Consider the following 19,276-nt stretch of genomic DNA (forward strand, 5'->3'; position numbering starts at 1 on the left):
CAATGCGAGCCCTAAAAGAATGTTTTTTAGGACTCGCATATGTTTTTTAGGACTCGCATTGTGAGTCCTTAAAAGTTTTATTTTTTATTTTAAAAAAATTAATTTGTGGGTTTTGAATCCGGTGGCAAGGCTCCGGCGACGGTGGCGGGGCCACCATTAAAAGGGGGTGGTTCAGGAAACAAACTATTGGGTTTTAAAGCCCAAGAAGCAAGGAGTATGGTGGTGGTTTAGCTCGTGGTGGCCGAAATATGCTCGGAAAGTTTGGGAGAAACCCATGAACGACCGAACTTCAAGTGCTCCGTTGAGGGCCTTAGGCCGCGCGTGAGGTCACCATCTCCGAGGGTCGGGGGTTTCGAGGGACGGCGGTGTTCGGCGGTGGCACTTCGGGAGAGAGGGAGAGAGAGAAAGAACTTTGGGAGAGAGAGAGAGAGGGAACCGAGGAGAGAGAGTGAAAATGTGGGCTTTGTGATTTTTTTGGTTTTTTTTTAATATATAATAATAAAACTTTTGTTAAAAAAATTGGAGGGAATTCGAAATTTTTCAAAATTCAAAATTTTATAATACACATAAGTTTTTAGGACTCGCAATGCGAGTCCTCATAAACTCCAGTTTTTAAAATTCAAAATTTTATGATACACATAAGTTTTTAGGACTTGCGAAGAATGTTTTAAGGACTCGCAACGTGAGTCCTAAAAAATCTAGTTTTTTAAAATTCAAAATTTTATGATACACATAAGTTTTTAGGACTTGCAATGCGAGTCCTAAAAACATTCTGCGAGTCCTAAAAAGTCCAGGAGGTTTTTGTTTAAAAAAAAAACTTAAACTTTTAGGACACACATAGTTTTTAGGACTCGCTCCGCGAGTCCTAAAACAAATTCGTTGCGAGTCCTAAAAGGTCCAGGAGACTTTTTTAGGACTCGCATTTATGTGTGTCCTAAAAATGTGTCCTAAAAAGGTGTTTTTGTAGTAGTGCTTGTCCAAGGGGAACTACTTCAAGAGGAAAGGGCATGTGTGCAAAGGAATGGTAAAATTGTGTGCCAAAGACTCTTGTTTTGATAATAATGCATGCAAATCTTCCTCCTATTTTCTTGGTTTTGATTCTATTACTTTGTGGCATAATAGACTTGCTCATATGGGATATAGTACAATTAAAAGAGTTATCAAATGTGGATTAATTGTATGCAATGATTTTGAGCATGATAAATGTGAGATATGTATTAATATAAGATGGTAAAGAAACATTTTCCAAGTGTTGAAAGAGAAACTAACTTGATAAATTTGATACATAGTGATTTATGTGAATTAAATGGAATAATTACTAAGGTGGATATAGGTACTTTATTATCTTTGTTATCCCTCAAAATTCAAGAGATGATGCAGCGAATGAGAAAGTGACACGTGGCATAAAATATTGAAAAAGACTGATATACACAAATGGATAGGTCCAAGACCTATAAGGAAGTCGACCAAGCCTAAACCCCCTAGGGGTGGTCGGCCTGACCCCAACCCCTAGGGGTGGTCAGCCTAGCATGCTTAAGAACTACATGGGGTAGTCAGCCTAAACTCCCAAATACAATTCGCTGGATAAAGTTCATGCTCATTCAAGCTGAAATCAACAGGCCTAGCACTCTGAAGATCAACAGGCCTAGCACCCAAGATCTAAAGGGTCATCGGGCCTACCACCTAAGTCTCAAGGACCAACCAAGACTTAGCATTTTCCTAAAGGTTTTAATCGTGCATGGTCAACCACGCTCCAGAGAAACAATGAGAAGACCCACGATCTCATAATCATGAGAAGGTGGACATGTATCTCCACTCCCAATGATCGTGTATCAAACCACGATCCCCAGTCTTGCTGATCCTATAACAACCCATGGGTACTATAAATAAAGGACCCATGGCTTCATTTAAAGAGGATGATTTTTTTGGGAGAGACTTTTGGATCAATCATTTAATTAATTTCTAGGCAAATCTATGACAAGTGAACTCTTCAGTTCATCTTTGTAATTGTCGATTGAGTGATCAATACTAAAGACTAAGTGGATTAGGTTATTACTATTCATCAAAAAGAGCTAAACCACTATCAATTTCTGTGTTTCGTTTAGATATTTTTCCTCTTTCGTATATTTATATTTAAAAGGTGTCGTATATTGTACATACAACCTTTGGCCAATTTCATAAGTCAACATTTTGGTGCTTTCACTGAGAGTACAAAATCAAAAAACACATTTTCATCAGTTTTACGATGCCTCCAAAGCCAGCCAGATGAAGAGGACGGTTCCCAGGGATTCCACCACTCAGAATCTCGTCGATCCCATTAATGAACCTCAGGTGGAGGTTGGAGATCAAACTGATGCGGAGGATCCATAGGACGCTCATCAGAAGAAGAAGAAGAAGGTGCAGTTTCTGGCAAGGCAGAAGGCCTTTGTTGTAGAAATTTCCCTTCAGAGGGAAATTATGGAACGACAATGGCGGGAGACAGATGAGCAGGTCCAGAGGATGATCTAGAGGGAGTAGGAAGCTGACTGGAGGCTACTGTAGCCCTGGAGGCAGCTACCCAGTTAGGCCGAGCTAATGTGAAAGCTGCTGCTCAGGCAATGATGGAGGCTCAGGCCAGAGCAGCAAGGATGCGTGACAGTAGTACCAGGGAGTCCAAGGGGAGGAGTTGAACCCCAAGGACGCTCAAGAAGCCACTTTCCAAGAGAGAGGATGAAGAGGTGGAATCCAAGACTACCTTCTCCATGACTAAGAAGAATAACATTTCCTCTCGAAGTAATAGTATTAACAACCTGAAGGCGCCCTCTCGGAGGGGGACGAAAGAAACGACACATGAGAGGAAGCTCAGACATCTGAGAGGCATGACAGGATCGCACCGGTAAGGGCAAGGCAGAACCACCACCCCTACACCCTCAGTCCCGCAAGGGAAAGGAACTGATGAACAACACCAATACCATGTTTGATAGGCACGGGATAGATGCACAACCTCAGGACTACATCAAGCAAGGTCAATCAGCTACCTGACATCAAGCAAGTGAATGATGAATCCCTGAAGGACTACATCTAAAGATTCATGAGAGAAGCAAACCGAGCATCCATGGTAGGAGATGAAGGGAAGTTTGTTGCCATCTCGGTAGGAATCATTTATTGTAGTCCTTTGTGGGAAAGCATCCACAGGAACCCCATCAACACCTTACAGGAGTTCCTGGACTGAGGAGACAAATACATGAAGCAAGATGACGCTATCATGTAGGAAGAAAAAGGCATAAACCATTTGACCACTATTAAGGCAAGCAATAATGTCCAAATCGTCAGGGAAACAATGGGTGCAACGGTAAGAAGAGGAGTACCTCAGGGGCCGAGTAGAGTGGAGAAAAGAAGGCTAAGTCAGCATCAACCGACAAACAGCCTAAGCACCAACCTTACCAGCCTAGGTTAACCAACTATATTGTCCTGATGGCAACAAGGGCTGAGATTTACTTGGAAACATACTAGGAGGTACCATACTGAAATCCACCACCCTTGCGCTAAGAAGGAAAGAGGGACAAGAACAAGTTTTGTCGATTCCATAATGATTATGGGCATGATGCAAACGAGTGCAAATAGCTGAATGATGAGATAGAGTTTCTCCTCCGATCAAGAAAACTCTTGAGGTACCGAGTCAAGACCGAAAGCTCGAGCAAGAATCCAGAATTCCAAAGGCAAAAGAGTCCACCACTAAATCCACCGGCAGTGGACTTCACATTGGATACCATATGTGGGGGCTCCACAGAGCAAGCAACAGTAACAGCGCTCGTGAGAAATATGCAAGGACCCTAAGACATGAGGTAGGGGACTATTCCCAATGCATGGCAGTCAAAGAGCAGTCTCCAAAAAAATTCGAAGTATGAAAGTGACACCTCACTTGTACGGAGGATGACGCCAGGCACGTGAGGTAACCCCACAATGACCCTCTGGTCCTTACCATTCAAATCGACAATGCCCAAGTGAAGAGATGCTTGGTGGATATGGGAAGCTCAGTAGATATCATCTACAAATATTCCCTCGAGAAGATGAAGCTCATGGTCAAGGACCTGACACCTTGTTCTCAAATGATATATGGGTTCATAAGAGAATGCCTAGCACCAGCAGGAACTATCAAACTACCGATCACGGTGAGGGATGCCCCTAGGCACGAGATTGTGATGACAGTGTTCCTAGTGGTAGATTTATCATCGACTTACAACATAGTGCTTGGGAGACCCTCCTGATGGCATTACATGCAGCAATATATATCTGGCATCTGTCTTTGAAGTACCCAACCAGCGCAGGGAAAGGATGTGTACAGGGTAACCAAAGGGAGGCACATGAATACTATAATGCATCGGTGGTCAAACCAAAGAAAGGACCATGCGTAAAAAACATGGTGGTGACCTGTTGCAAAAGGAATGAAGGAACCGATGAGGTTGTCAACATGGAAGTTGATGTTGAAGGAAACACTCTACTGTGGTTTAAGGCTCCTTTTAATGAAGATTTGTTATTGTAACAAGTTTCCCAAAGCGAGGGAAACGACATCGATCCTCACTTTGGGGATAACGTATGGGGGTAGGACTAGTCAAAGATCTAGACGAAGTCCTACTAGACGAGGAGGACCCGGTTAGAGTAATCAAATTCGGGAAGAAACTAAAGGTGGAAATTAAGGCACGGTTGGTAGAATTTGTGAAGAAGAACCAAGATTTCCTTGCCTGGTCACATAAGGACATGGTTGGAATTTCTCCATCTGTGATAAGCCATGTCCTCAATGTGGACAAAAACTACCCACCAGTGCAACAAAAGAGGAGACAACTTGACAAAGACCGATCTCAAGCCCTAAATGAGGAGGGTGAGCGGCTCAAGGAAAATAGATTTATAAGGGAGGCCTACTACCCTGACTAGGTATCAAACCACGTGCTGGTCCCAAAACCAAATGAGAAGTGGAAGACATGTGTGGACTTCACAGATTTGAATAAGGCTTGCCACAAAGACTGCTTCCCACTACCCAGAATAAACCAACTAATCGATGGAACTGCAGGACATGAAACACTCTCATTCATAGACGCATATTCTGGGTATAATCTGATAAGTATGCACCCTCCAGACGAGGAACATACAAGCTTCCAAACAGACAAGGGATTGTGTTGTTATAAGGTAATTTCATTCAGCTTGAAGAACGCAGGAGCCACCTACCAGCATTTAGTGAATGGCATGTTCCGAGACTTGATCGGTAAGAATATGGAGATATATGTCGATGACATATTGGTCATGTCCAAAGAAGCTGTAAGGCATGTTCAAGACTTGGAGGAATGCTTTACAATACTTAGAAAGTATCGCATGAAGTAAAATATTCTCAACTGCTCATTTGGAGTTGGTTCCGGTAAGTTTCTCAGATACATAGTCAATTCACGTGGAATCGAGGCTAACCTCAAGAAGATCAAAGCATTGATTAACATGAAGTCACTTACCACAATCAAAAAGTGCAAAGCTCAATAGGGAGAGTAGTTGCCCTCAGTAGGTTCATATCGAAATCTACGGACAAGTGTGCCCCCTTCTTTAACTTATTGAGGGGCAGCAAGAAGATCTAATGGATTGAGGAATGTGAGAATGCTTTACAAGCCCTTAAGGAGAATTTTGCTCCACCTGCCATCCTAGCGAAGCCAATTGATGGTGAAGTGATATTCATCTATGTGGCAATCATCGAGCATGCAATTGGTGCTGCTTTGGTGAAATAAGAGAATAAGGTACAACACCCTTTGTACTATATTAGTAAAAGGCTAGTAGGTGCGGAGTCTAGGTATCACCCTTTTGAAAAGATAGCCTACTATTTAGTAATCACCTCTCAGAAGTTGTGTCCATACTTTCAAGCGCACTCGATCCAAGTCCTAGCCAATCAACCATTACGGCAAGTTCTTCAGAAGCCAAAGGCCTCGGGATGGTTACTCAAATGTATTGTGGAGTTAAGGCAGTTTGATATCACTTACATCCGAGGACGTCGATAAAAGGAAAAGCATTGACAGACTTCGTAGCTGAGGGCACCAACCTTGAAGACCCTTCCTACCAATCGGGGAATAGAGATACTGAGAAAGAAATAAATACTCCCATATGGAAGCTATATGTTGATGGAGCATCCAATGAACACAACTCAGGCGCTGGAATAATACTGATCAATCCAGAGAATCATCGAATCCACTGCGCTCTTAGATTTGGATTCAATGCTTCAAATAACGAGGTTGAGTACAAGGCATTGCTAGCAGGATTACTTATTTAAGGATGTACATGCACAATCCTTAGAGATATTCAACGACTCCCAACTAGTAGTGTACCAGGTACTGGGGGAGTATCAAGCCAAGGGACTTAAGATGGTGCAATACCTGAACAATGTGAAGGACTTGTTGGCACAATTCAAGAGATACTCAATTACACAATTCTTGAGGGAGCAGAATGCCAATGCTAATGCCTTAGCCACACTTGCCAGTGCCAAAGACGCAGACACCCTGAATGTCGTTCCCATCGAATACTTGGCAGAAAGAAGCCTAATCAGGCAGGAGGCACTACCTGTTGAATTAAAAGATACATGGATGACCCCTACTATTAATTATCTCAATCAAGGAGTAATTACCAGTGATCGAAACAAAGTAAGGATGTTGGTGAGACAAGTTGAATGATATATGATAGTCGAAGGGGTCCTATACCGACGAGGGTACTCCTTACCACTGCTAAGGTGCGTTACACTAGACCAGTCAAAGTTGTTAATGATCGAGGTACACGAGGGTTTTGTGGAGATCATGTCGGGGGCAAATCCTATCAAAGAAAATCTTAAGGCAAGGATACTTCTGGTGGACGATGAATGAAGACTCGATGGAGTCTGTCAAAAGATGCCACAAGTGTCAAATGTTCTCCAAGATACCCCGGGCGGCACCTAATTAATTAACATAAATGCAAAGCCCTTGGCCTTTCGTTGTATGGGGAATATACCTGATCGGGAAGTTACCCACGAGAAGTAAAGGAGTCAAATTTATTGTTGTAGCCTTAGACTACTTCACCAAATGGACTAAAGCAGAACCGCTCGCCACCATCACCTCGAGGAAAGTCTTACACTTTGTGGTGAAGAATATCATATGTCGATTCAATTTACCAAAGAAGATAGTCTCTGAAAATGGGACTCAATTTGATGGGGATATGTTCACCAACTTTTGTACGAGGCATGGAATCACAAAGAGCTTTTCCTCGGTAGCACACCCCTAAGCCAATGGTCAAGTAGAAGCAGTGAACAAGACTATCAAAGACACTCTGAGGAAATTCCTTGAACAAGCCCGTGGAGCTTGGCCAGAAATACTTCTGGAGGTCCTGTGGTCACTTCGAACAACGACTCAAACAATAACAGGCCATACACCATTCTCTCTGGCATTTGGGTATGAAGCCATGTTTCCAGATGAACTAAAACCTCCATCGCATAGATGAGAGACATACGATGAAGGGAGGAACCATCAACTAATAGAAAAGTCGCTCGATTTATTCGAAGAAAGACAAGAAAAGGCAAGTCTCAGAGTAGTAGCATAGCAACAAAAAGTTGTTAGATACTTCAACTCTAGGGTGAAAGAATGAAAATTCCAAGTTGGAGACTTAGTACTCAGGTTGGTGTTCCAAAACACTAAGGACACTGTGGCAAGGGTACTAGGACCTAATTGGGAAGTGCCATACCTTGTTGAGGAGGTGATCCCACCAGGGACATACAAGATAGCTCGACTAAATGGAGAACTAATAAAAAACTACTGGAATGGCGAACACCTCCGCCGGTACTATTAGTGAAGTTGCTCAACGGTGACACAAATTTTAATTTGCAAATGTATTATTTTTTAATTATCTATGTATCAGCCATTTCGCTTAATTCTTTATATTTCTTACAATGTGGGACTGTTCACTTTAGACCTGTCAACCCCATCGAATCCTGTTCAATTCTGGTCCTTGAGGGACCTATCGACCCATAAGATCCAAACAAGATACTAGCCTGAGGACCTGTCGCCATTATGGATCATGTTCGATTCTGGTCCTTGGGGAACCTATCGACCCATAAGATCCAAACAAGAGACCGGCACGAGGAGCTATCGCCATTATGGATCATGTTTGATCTTGGTTCTTGAAGAACCTATCGACCCATACAATCCAAAAGAGAGACTGGTCCTAGGACCTTGTCACCAAATTATTTGATCAAGTTTGATCTTGGTTCATGATGAACCTATCGACCCACATGATCAACAAGAGAGACTGGTCCTGGACCTTGTCACCAAATTATTTGATCATGTTCGATCCTGGTTCTTGAGGAACCTATCGACCAATACGATCAACAAAAGAGATTGTTCCGAGGACCAGTCACCATTATTTGATCATGCGCGATCATAGTTCTTTAGGACCTATCGACGCATACGTCAATAAAAGAGACAGGTATGAGGACCAATCACCATTATTTGATCATGTTTGATCATGGTTCTTGAGGAACCTATCGACCCATACGATCAAGAAAGAGACTAGTCCGAAGACCAGTCACCTTCATCAGATCATAATCGAATCTGAGAGACCGATCAATAATTTGATCTAAGACTTGTTATAGGCTCGATTAGCCCATCAAGACCCTATTGGTCTAACTTAGACACTTCGTCTACAATCATTATAGTGATTACACGAGAGATTACGTAGATTGTGATCGACACTTGCTACACAATTTGCATCTGTGTATAAGTATCATTACTACTGAGTATGAAACCATCACCCGACTACCAATGAGGGACAAGCATTTGCTGCTTGCATCATTGGGTCAAAAGGATAGTACTATGTGTCTAAACGCTCAAAGAAAGGCATGATCAAGTAGCAAGTGACCAAGGATTTTAAACCCATGATCTCTTGGGGGCATATAGTACATACCGATTGAGGTATACACAAGCAATGAGGACGTGACCCTAAGTACTAAGCATGCTCAAGTTTTTCTAGGATATTTGTTCAAAATGTGTTCCGAAAGTGGAAAAAACAAAAAGAAAAAAGGCATTGGTAAGGAGACTCCTAGCCATGTCCCTTATAGGGTGGTTGGCCTATCACCCGTGGGGTGGTCGACCTGACTGTTTTGTTCGTGGTACTTGGTGAAGTATCGTACTACTCATATTACCATGATTGTTAGCATGAAAAACATAGAGGTATACTCCACTAACCTATCACGGACATGGAAGACCAACATCAGCACCTACAGAAAACATACAAGTGTTAGATAACATCACCACACAAGCTAACCATACAAAAAGAATACTTTAGGGGACTTAAACTCTTAATGTCAAGGAGTGACTTCGTGAGGATGTTGCTCAAATCCTTATTCTTAATCCCATTAAAGGTTGTTGTCGTCTACTCCAGATGGAACGCTCGGTCCATGATGGCACCTAAATTTCGTATGGCAGACTAGTGTGGTTCAGATAAGGGAGAAGGCGCAAAGGATGAGGCACCTACATCAGTGATACTGGGAAGAACCGGCATGGACAAGGATGGCTCAACCTCTGTGACAGGACTAAACACCAGTGGAGCCAAAGGAGGCACGTTGGGAGGGACCTCCGTTAGCGGCTCAGGCTCAACCTTGGCTCTCTTGGCTGCTTGGACGAAAGGACTAGTCTCGGTTGGTGTCGACCTTTGTTGGGTATGAACAAAGTCGAACATAAATTAACATGCAAAAGAAGATCAAATATTAGCATGATATCAAACACAGATGAAACATAAAGTAAATATGATAAAAGTTTTGAACCTTCTAAATGAGATTCGGGTTCGAACGTGGCTTCATCAAAGTCATCTGAAGCAAACAATGAGTGCGCAGATGCACCCACCTTATCACCCTTCTGTCTAGTTAACACGGGCAAAGAGGGTACCTCCTCGATATGAATAGGTTCTAGGGAGTCTATGGCATTCAGGGGCTCAATACAATCTTCATCCAGAACATCGGGGACAATAGAAGGAAACAACCCGACCTTCCTAAGGTTCTCTAAAGTAACGAGAACCTTGATGTTCTTCTCCTCAGGGGTCATGGCAGTCAATGCCTTGGCCCTAATATTCATGGCATGGGTTAGGAGCGGTCTATAAAAAGGCCCAACGTGCTTGAAGTTGGAGTAGATGGCCTCTACATCTTTGGTGAAGAAATAGTTGTCGGCATATCTAAACGCCTTGTTGTTTTCAGAAATCTCTTTCAAGAAGGTGTCGGAACCCTCACTCGTATTATGGTGGAAGTGGAAGTACCCCAAGTTTCCCTAATAAGGGTTCTTCTTCAGATCAAATAAGTAGTGGATCTCATGAGGTAATGGGGGAGCCTATTTTCTACGATGATAGATAATGTATAACGCAAATAACACCAAGATAGCATTGGGAGCCAACTGAAAGGGACTAATACTGAAATAATCTGCCACACTCTGGAAATACAGATGAAGAGGAAGTAGGGTACCTGACTTAATGGCAGAGTGTGTCCAAGCACACATACCCAAAGGGGGGTCCTCATCTCTGTCATCCGGACTAGGGATAGTGATGGAAACGCCAAAAAGGTTGAAGACCTTCCTTAAGTTCTTTACCTTCTGTTCAGTCATGTCAGAGGCAGCCCCTTTGAACCAAACCACCTTGTAATTTGCAAGATGAGACTTCTCAACCGGTTTCCATATGATATCACTAGCGAAGGTGGCCCCGGAATCTGATGAATGGAACTTTTTTTGTCGTATCTTCTTCTGGTGCACAGCTGATGAAACTGTCTTGCTCTTGGGAGAAGTGCAAACCACCTTACGCTGAAACTTGTGAATAGAGCACTCCCGAGGGGGAGTATTCTGGCGATGAGTCCCCTCGATATATTCTTGTTGAGAGGAAGAGTGGTGGGGAACTCGACTGGCATCCTGGTGAGAAGGGCGTTGCAAGGAGTCTCGCTAACCAAACAGAATCCGCTGAGAGGATTGACCTCAATGAGATAAGCTCTGAGTTCCACATGGAGTTCTATGCTAAGAAGAGATCTAAGAATAGCCCTAACTGATGTGCCTGGCAATGTGAGGATCATCTTCGGAAGGTTGCCGAGTTGTCTGTTTTACTGTTGCCAAGAAATCATCCTCACTGAATAAATATAGAGTGGAAGGAGGGAGATTCCTTTTCACCCTTTCCAACATCTCTTGGGGAGTACGCTCGCTCAAAGACTTGCCAGACGAAGAGGAGTTGAACATCTGCAACAAAGAGAGGATAAAAAGTAAAGTTAGTATATCGACGTAATGAAGCTCCCTGCCACGAACTATACAGGCAAATAGCTAGGGGAATATCCGTTATTAAGAAGCAAAAGTGAAGAAATCAAAGAAAAAAATTGATCGAAGTCACAAAGGAGAGTCGACCTAAGCCCTAAGTTTACAAAATAGGAAGGAAAGGTCATAGGTGGTCAACTACCACCTTAGGCCGACCACCCTAGGATGAAAACTTCAGAAAAATGTGAGAGGGATAAGGTTCAACTCTCCAATAAATCATACAAAACAAGGAAAACCCTAAGGAGATCAATAAAAAGGATGGGAACCCTGGAAATCGCCCAGGGAATGAGAAATCGACTAACCCTAGTGGTACTCGGCTTGTACCCTAATCCCTTAAGACGGGAAGTCGCACAGGCTATGGAAACTCTAGGGGTGATCGGCCTATGATAGATTGGTAGGCTTGGAAATCACCTGAGCCATGGAAACCTAGGGCTAGTCGACCTATGAGGGATTCGTAGTCCTGGAAATCGTCCAGGATAAGGAAAACCTAAGGGTGGTCGGCCTACACACCTCTAAACCCTAGAGCATCACGCAAAAAGAAACAAGGATCAAGCCAATCTTTGATTGAAAACAAGTTTTTTTATTCAAACAAGTCAGTTGTTTTAAGTCAAAATAGAGCAAAGCAAGGAAATTCAGACAGATTCATCAAATAAGTAAAGATTGGGATAGAATACTTACCCAAGAGAAGATATGCAAAATTGACGAAGAGTTGGAGAATTCCACAACTCATAATGTCCATGAAGGAGGCGCATGGCTCAGGGATCTGATGAGTGAGTCCCTACTTATAGCCTCTAAGGCTAACCATATTTTTAGGAATTCAAATTCCTTGAAAAATATTTGGTATTGTTAGAAATTCAAATTTCTTGAAAAATATTTTGTATTTTTGGGAATTAATATCCTTGAAAAATATATTATACTTTTAGGAAATCAACATTCCTTGAAAAATATATTAGATTTTTAAGAAACTAATTTACCTTGAAAAATGTTATCGTTTTTAAGAATTAAAAAAATTCCTTGAAAAACAGATTATGTTTTTAGGAGTCGAATTCTTTGAAAAACGTAGCTATTTTTAAGATCAGAATCCTTGAAAAATACACGCTGAGAAAATTATCGATAGTTGATAAAGTACTACGTAATGTCCCAAGGGATTTCACTGTTAAAGATCACCTCTATCCTACACTGTCAAGGGTAAGGATGTCAAAAGAAAGATTTGTAGAGAGAATGACTAAATTGAAAAGGAGTTAATATGGGTAATTGATTAATTGTGAATTAATTAATTATTTAACTATATAGTTTTTATTTTGAAAAACTACATGTTAAAATTAATATTAGTCTTGTTTGGATTAATATAAAAAGATAGAATAATAAATATCTTATTTAGAATATGATATTTGTTTATTTATTTTAAAATTGATATTTTAAGATAAAGTTAATTTTGAATTAACCAATATTTATGTTGGGATAAATATATTTCCTTAAAAGTTGATTAAACAAACAAATGAGAAATTAGGGAAGCCCTAATAGGGTTGGGCGACAAATAAAATATCTTTTAGTTGGTTAAGATTTTATCTTAAGTTTGAATAATTATTTGAATTTACTTCTGTAATTATTCAAATTCAACTAAATTAAAAAGATGACATAAATAGTTATTTAAGTAAAAGTTTGTTTTAATTAAATAAATTAATTGGAAAGTTAGTTTCCAATTAATTAGGTGGGCCTAACAAATTCCTAAGGACTTGCAAGAAAGCCTAAAAGAGAGAGGAGAAGCATTCTTGGAGTCTTGAAAACAAGTCATAGGCTACTTTTGAAATTTTATTTCTATTTTTTCAAAAGTTGTAAATTTAGAAATACCCAATAGTACTCGATTCATCATTTATTGTTTATTTATTTATTTATTGTATTTATTTAAATAAATATTCATTGATGTTTGATTGATAACATGATCATGCATTATTCAATTACATGTCATTCATGAAACCCCACACAGTTTCTCATTAAAGATGCATCTTTTAGAAACATGATTATTTAGGAGTGTCCTATTTGTTTATATGAATTGTTTTGGAGAAATCAATTCCATGTAAACTACTAAGCATTAAATTAGTTAAAACATGGTAACTCACACTATAATAAAGGCAATAGATTTTATAGGACTTTAAGATAACCAATTTTATGTAAAAAAAAAAACATATTAGTAAAGTTAATGAATGTAATGGGTAATTATCTAGATCACATTAATTAAAGAAACAAGCTCTTTTATAATTATAAATGTATTTGTAATTAATTACATTCATAGGGTAATTAATAAACTAGTAATTAATTTAGAATTAATTGATTAGTTTAATAAAATACATTTAATCCAAAATAGTAAGTGGGAAAGGGTGAACATCTCGATGTGACTTATGGTCTCCATTATTAGTACAACACCGTGAAATATGAATAGGGCCTCAAGGCGGCTTTTTTCCGTCCCCCTAAGGAAGGTTTCTAGACATATTAATACCAAGGTTGGCTTCTTACGAAGATAGGAAGGAGTGATGTATTTTAGGCTTGACCGACCCTAAAGTGGCACTCTCAAAGTTAAATCATGAATTCTGAAATAATGGGTTACACTTACAAAGATGCAATTAAGCTTTTGCGGTGGATAATTACATTTGACCACACCAGTGGTACTTTATATTTAAAAGAGAGAATAAAGAGTTATTTTAAGTTTTAAATTATAAAGATAGGATTGTCTTATAAGCTCTGAATTTAACTTGACCGACCCTAAGGCGGCACTTTATTTGTTGGGTAGTTTTATCGTGGAAAAGTAAATGTTAATTTATATGTTTTAATTGTTGCATTCATGCATCATGTTTACTTTCAAAAACATTGATATTTTCAAATGATAATATTATTGTATTTTATTTATTTCAGTATTGTCGAACGGTGGAAATCCAATAACTACATTACTTTCACTTGAAAAACTTAATGGTGATAATTTTTTAAGATGGAAGTGAAACCTAAATCTTATGTTGATATGTGAGAACCATAAATTTGTCCTAACTGAGGAATGTCCTGAAAGGCCCACTGCCACTGCCCTGAAGAATGTTTGGGACAAGTATGACGCCTGGATTCAATCCAATAATAAGGCAAAGTGATACATGCTTGTGAGCATTTGAGATAATGGATTCTCTGTCGGCCTTGTTTGGGCAGCAATCTGATCAAAGTAGTCATGAGGCTACTAGAATCTACATGACTACTCAGATGAAGAAAGGTGTTATCGTACGTGAACATATCTTGCACATGATTAACGTGATGCATGAAGCAGAAATACATGGGGCCGTCATTGATGAGCACACACAAGTAAGCATCATATTATAATCATTCACCCTTGCCTTTTCTATGTTCACCACCAACTATATTATGAATAAGTTGGAATTCAACATGACCCAGTTGTTGAATGAACTGCAAAAGTTTGAGTCTCTTAACATGTGGTAGAGGAGAAACCTTCAAACTCTGAGGAGAAATCCAAGAAGAAAAAGAAGAGCAATGATAGGGACAAAGGAAAGGGCAAGAAGTCCAAGAAAAGCAAGAAGGCACCAAAAGCCTAGGAGAACAAGAATGAAAACCACTCCAAGAAGAAAGAAGCAAAAGAAAAATATTTCAACTATGGAGTTGAAGGTCACTAGAAGAGAAATTGTAAGAAGTATCTCTCTGAGCTAAAAACGAAAGGTAAATGTGAATTACTTATACTTGAAGCTTGTCTAGTGGAAGACGACATGTCATCCTTGGTTTTAGATTCAGGAGCCACTAACCATGTTTTTTCTTCTATGCAGATACTTGAGTCATCAGGGGAGCTAGTAGATGTCGAGGTGACCATGCGAGTTGGAAGTGGAGTGCTCGTTTCAACAAGAGCAAAGGGAACAATCCGTAAATTTAGTTTCTCTCTCTATGTTTCATGAACATTTTTTTTTATATTTCTTGTAGTAATAATACAATTGTTATTTCAAAGAATGGTTTCAAAATATGTCAAGCAGAACATAATAACGGACTGTATATTCTCAAACCAAATAAACGAACGCTTAATAATTAAGAATTATTTAAAGTAGCAAAACTGCAAGGTAACAAAAGACAAAAAGTTTCAAACGAGGATGACACATATCTTTGGCATCTTAGACTTGGTCATATAAGTCTAGATTGGATGAAACGGTTAACAAAAGATGGACCTTTGAGAGAACTAAGAGTTGGAACTCTTTCGATTTTTGAATCTTGTCTAGAAGGGAAAATGACCAAACGTCCTCTCTTAACGAAAGGCAATAGAGCCAAAGAACCTTTCGAGCTTGTACACAGGGATGTATGTGGTCCAATCAATGTACAAGCAAGAGGTGGGTATGAGTACTTCATCACTTTTATTGATGATTACTCGAGATATGGTCATACTTAGTTAATGCTTAGGAAATTTGAAACCTTTGGTAAGTTTCAAGAATTCAAAGATGAAGCTGAGAAACAGTTAGGTAAGACTCTTAAGACACTTCGGTTTGATCGAGGTGGAGCATATTTGGATTTATAATTCAATGATTTATTGTTGGAGCATGGTATTCTATCCCAACTCAAATCACCAAGAACGCCACAGCAAAATAATGTTTCTGAAAGAAGAAACAGGACCTTGTTGGACATGGTCAGGTCTATGTTAAGCTAATCTACACTTCCTCTCTCATTCTGGGGATATGAATTTCAAACGGTGACTTACATTTTGAATGTGGTCCCATCTAAGATTATTATCAAAACGCCACTGGAACTGTGGAATGGAAACAAACCTAGTTTGCACCATTTTCGCATTTGGGGCTGTCCTGCTTATATTCTTAGATCTAAATCAGGGAAAGTAGATTCAAGGTTTGAAGTGTGCATTTTGTTTGCTACACTCCAGAGACAAGAGGTGGTTATTTCTATAGTCCCAAGTATCAAAAGGTATTTGTCTCCACAAATGAAACCTTCCTTGAACATGACTATATGAATAATTATAAACCTCGGAGCAAGGTAGTATTGGAGGAACTCATAGATGATAAGAACCCATCACAATCATCTTCATCATTAAATGATAAATGATAAATCGAGGAAACCGCGATTCCTGAAAGAGAATCCTCGATGCAACGTCGTAGTGGGAGGATTTTGAGACACCTGTTCGCTACGAACATGAGGCATATGTCCTTGTTTCTCATACAGACAATTACATGTGTAATGTGCGCACATGTTTTTCGTATGATGATTCTTTGTCATGGTATGAGTTTATGGTTTGGTAAATAAGGTTTTCTTGTATGTTTCTTGTTTGGTTTATTTCTCGTTACTAGGTTGTTAGCTCACCCCCTTACCTTTCCCCCTACAGGAAATTGGTGAATGTTTTATATGTTGTGTGGTGAGTTGAGATCGATCCATAATAGAAGTGTGTATCATGTGGGGAGCCAGATGGACGAACAAATATCAAGAACGCTATAGAGTTATAAGCTATTTTTATCATGATTGTAATTTTGTAATGAAAGACCAGTGGATGTCATTTTCTTTAGAGTTCGTGAAATACATTTTTGTTTTAAACTCGGATCTAGCCTTGTGCATGTTTTTAATAAAAGATCCACTTAATATTTTTCTCATATTTTTGTCATCTTTATTTTAATATTTTTCATATTTAAGAGTTAGTCAATTTTGGGTGTTACACTTTGTAACGACCCAAAATTACAAATAGGGCTTGAGGGCCTTGATTAGTGTGCCGGGAGGGCATAATTGGTTTATGTGTGAGTTAAATGATTTAATGCATGATTATGTGATAAGCATGCTTATATTGTTACATTGATATATGAGATGCATGATTATGAGTATTAGTACGCATGTAGGCCATGTTTAGCTTATAGGGGCATATTTGTAATTTTAGCCCGTTCATGGCATAAATGTTATTATTTGTGTTAAATTGTTGAGACCACATTATTATGTGGATATATATTTGCAGCGTATGACCCGAGACGGTCCTAGTGAGCGGTTTGGCAAAATAGTCACGGCCGGGATTTATACCCAGCTCGGGGGAGCTTGAGGGTATTTTCGGGAATTCAGGAGATATATTGGAGATTATTAGACATTGAGTAAATAATTGGTGATTAATTGGATGATGGGATTTAAGTGGTAAATATTAGGGACACTTAAGGAATTAGTGGGAATTGGGAATAAATGACCATTATACCCCTAGATTAAGTTATATGCGAGTTATATTATGGGAGGGCAAAATGGTCTTTTCCTAAACAAAGGATATAATCAAACTTTATCTTGAATGAGGCAGAAGGTTATGGATGGAAGAAAGGAAAGAAGGGAAATCAGAATTTGCTATCTCTCTCTCCCTCACAAATTCTCTCATCCTCTCACTTTGATGTTCATCCTTTTGGTTGTTGAAGAGGCTTGAAGTTTGGGAGAATTGGACAGAAAGTTAACGAGAATTCAGTTGGTGTTGGAGCTGAAAATTCAGAGGGAAGGTTAGCTAACTTGAGGTAAGAATTTGGTTCTAATTTCTGGGTTTTGTTGATGAGTAATTTTAAGTTGAATTCTTAGTTTTGAGTGTGAGTTTAGTGAGGAATTTCAGTGGGGTTTTGTTTGGTTACCATCTCTGAATTGAGGTATAGTTCTGGGTTAGCTATTGAGAGTGATGGATAGAAGAAGTAGGTGAATATGGGTCTTAATTTGTGACTTGATTGGTGTTGAATTGATGAGAAGATGCTGGGTAAAATTATGGGTAATTAGTGAGTTTTGGTTGGAAGAAGAAAAAGGAAAACCCAGGTTTTTCCTGTATTCGCAAGGCACACCGTGACCCAGCCTGGGGGCGCTGCAGTGCGTGTGGTCCTTCTAGCCTAGCCTGCTCTCTGACTTGGGGGCGCACCGCAACTTGCTTGGCCAAGTCGCGACCCGCCTCCCCTTTGGCGTGACAGCTTGCTCTCTGGCCTGGGGCAAGTCGCGACCCACCTGGGGGTTTTAAATTTTGAAGAGTTCCTAGGGTCATTAGGGCTCGGGGTTGGAACCTAGGGGCACGGAACTATTTCTACTGCCGGTTTATTGGAAATTGAGGTCCTGGAGGCTGGTTTTGCTATCTAAGTATTTTATTTTTGATTGGAAGTTGATAGATAGCAGTAACTTTTGTGACTAGGTTTGTCGCCAAGGCTCGAGGCTAGAGATCGTGCTCAGACTCAGTTCACTTTCTCCGCTCGGAAACAAAGGTAAGAAAATTGCACCCGATTATGTGGTTATGTTGGGACTAAGAGTTCCTTATAATTATATGCAACGTCATATGGTGGTATTATGCCATGTGGACATGAGATAAATGGCCTAAGAGTGCTAGAATTAATATTGGCGCACATGGACGCGGCTCGACCATTGGTAGCTGAGGTTAATTATATAATCATTGAGCTCAGCCTAAGGGAGCTGAAGTCAGTGGGATAAACAGAGGGTGCGACCTAAGGGCGTCGACTCTGGATATTGAGTGTTATGTTTTCTGTTATTAATTTGATGATCATGGCATGTTTATTATCTAGATAATTGATTATTGGTTTGTAGATTGATATCACTGATTATGTGAACAATGTGGTCTGCGGAGTATCTGATTGATGATTTATGTATTATTTGACTATTGATTATTGAGTATGCTCTGTTATATGGTTTTCTTGCTAGGCCTTGGCTCACGGGTGCTATGTCCTGCACGTAAAGGCAAGGGTAAGCTAGACCAACCCTGATTTGGAGAGCTCTGGGGGCAGAATGTACATAGCCAGCTGCTCGGCCGCCACGACCGATGGATGATACAGGGACAGGAGACCCTAAAATGCCTATTTTTCCATTAGATTTGCTTATGGTTGTTTATAACCTTTGACATTTTGTAAACTGTTCCTTTAACCCTGTTTATTTTTGGGATCCCGTGTAACAAACATTTATTTAAATGAAATTTTGTCTTTTTTGACGAAAATCTTTTAACC

This window comes from Humulus lupulus, chromosome 1 (genome assembly GCF_963169125.1).
Source record: "Humulus lupulus chromosome 1, drHumLupu1.1, whole genome shotgun sequence".
Taxonomy (NCBI): Eukaryota; Viridiplantae; Streptophyta; class Magnoliopsida; order Rosales; family Cannabaceae; genus Humulus; species Humulus lupulus.